At 44.3% G+C, this 2,088-nt stretch overlaps 1 pseudogene; it reads left to right on the top strand.

Annotated features, from left to right (window-relative positions):
* Nucleotides 1-115: 115 nt before the first annotated feature.
* LOC111738335 lies at nucleotides 116-234 on the top strand (annotated as a pseudogene).
* Nucleotides 235-2,088: the final 1,854 nt, after the last annotated feature.

The following is a 2,088-nucleotide window of genomic DNA, read 5'->3' as shown; positions in this document are numbered from 1 at the left end:
ACTGTGTCATTTCCTAGAGTATAATCCAGAGCATTTAGGTAAAGAATGCAAAATTATAGACTTTTTCCTTGCAGTGACTGCCCATCTGGCTTTTACTTATTTAAAATTGAAACAAGTCTACGGCCATGCTACCCTGAACAAGCCCGATCCTGTCTGATCTCGGAAGCTAAGCACGGTCGGGCCTGTTTAGTACTTGGATGGGAGACCACCTAGGAAGACCAGGTGCTATAGGCATAAAAAAATTAAAAAATAAAGGACCGTAAGCTGACAAGGTCCTTGCAATCTGTGAGGCCAACCAAGGGTCACCTAGCCAATAAATAAATAAATAAAAATACAAAAATAAAATTGAGAAATTTGCAAGCAGGTAAAAAGGAAAGAAATACTAGAATGGGACTGCCTCCGTTTCACTTTGTTACAGTAAGTAGGAGAGAAACTTGCTTCAATCTAATTCCTCAAGTCAGGGTTTGATGGGAAACTCTGGGATTCCTGCTCCGTCTCTTTCTTTCTCTAGTCGTTCAGGGACCTCAGAGACTTACAGTCTACCTGAGCTAGGAAGGCCCTCTGAGTTCATACAATCCAACACCTTCCCTTTCAGATGAAGAAACTGAGACCCAGAGAGAAGAAAGGGTTTTTTTCAGGGCCAACCAGAGGTCAGATGGCAAAGCTGGGATCAGAACTCAAGGTCATGGTCAAGCCAGATGGAGATGGAGTATTGGTGGCAACAAGCAGCCTCCACTCCCGACCCTAGGAAGTGAACTAAAGCTGTTAGAGCCCAGAAGGCCCCTCCTGCTATCCTCTTGGCCCACTGCACCTCACACACATTCAGAATACAGAGGTCTCACCATCCCCTCCCTGGGTTGTGAAGTGAGGAGTTTATGGAAGGAGGCTGAAGTCCAACCAATTCTGTGGTCTGGTCAGGGCTGCCCAGATAACTGCTCTAGGAAGAAAGAGAACTGAGACACCAGCTTTGCAAAAAAAATTAAAAAACAAATAAAATGAAATAGATGCCTTTGCTTTGGTCAGGGGGCCACTTTCTGGGGAGAGGGGAGGCTCTCTGCTTTCTCTCTTCATTCGCCCAGGTCTCTTGCCTCCATGCTCAGCAGAACATTCCTCTCCACACTTTCTCTTGATCTCCTGTCTCCACCACCTTCTTTTCCTCCCCAAACCCAAGTGATCACCTTCTCTGTGAGTTATTAACTGGTCAGTAAATACAATCTTTAATCGAACAAGGTTTCAGTGATTTTATTGCGTAACCATATTCTGGTAACATCACAAGAATTCTAAATAAAAAGAAGAAACATTCGACCCACAGTTCCACCACCACCAGATGAAATGGCTTTTGATTGCCTGAGTTCATTCAGTTCCTGACTCGACATTAAACAGTTTTCATATAACTACCATTTCTTACACCTTCATATGTCCCAGGTACCTTGAGAAGCACTTTAAACAATATAAGCCCAGAATATTTCCCAGAATCCTTTTTTTCTGGCTACTCAGAATTCCTTTTAATAACAAAAATAACTAACATTTGTTGAGAACATACTATGTGCCAGACATCTGCTCTCTTTTCCCCCTAATGACCCAGGTTTGTGTGCTTTCCTCGCCAAATTCTCCAGATGGAGAACTGTGGTCCAAGGAGGTCAGTGGCCTCTCCAAGGTCGCCGGGGTAGTTAGTTTCTTTCTGTGTAAAAGGTGAGAATGTCTTAGTTATTACTTCCTCATTTGGGTTTCCGGGAACAGTTGGGGTTTGACTGTGAGTTCCTTTGTTGTTATTGCCTCTGTGGCTTTGGTGTTTTAGGTGTAATTCCCAGACAGCCCTGAGTAAAGGATGCCCTTGCTTCCTGTTATGTCAAACATCACAAGAAGAGACAAAAGAGTCTAAAACAAAGGCTACGGGATGAGGACGTATTTTCACTGATACGTAGAACAAATGGGAACCCAGCCAGGGACAGCTGGGCAGAAAGAGCTCCCTACAGTCCTGCAGCCATAGTAGCCCTTCTGGGGAAGTGAAGGAGGCCAGGCCAAGAGTAGCCTGATGTCTTCTCGAGATTCTTTTTGTGAAGAGGAACAGAAACCAACTCAGGCTCA

Source organism: Pteropus vampyrus, unplaced genomic scaffold (assembly GCF_000151845.1).
Source record: "Pteropus vampyrus isolate Shadow unplaced genomic scaffold, Pvam_2.0 Scaffold36, whole genome shotgun sequence".
Classification (NCBI taxonomy): domain Eukaryota; kingdom Metazoa; phylum Chordata; class Mammalia; order Chiroptera; family Pteropodidae; genus Pteropus; species Pteropus vampyrus.
Note: the sequence above shows the minus strand (reverse complement) of the source record. Positions and strands in the feature narration are given on the sequence as shown.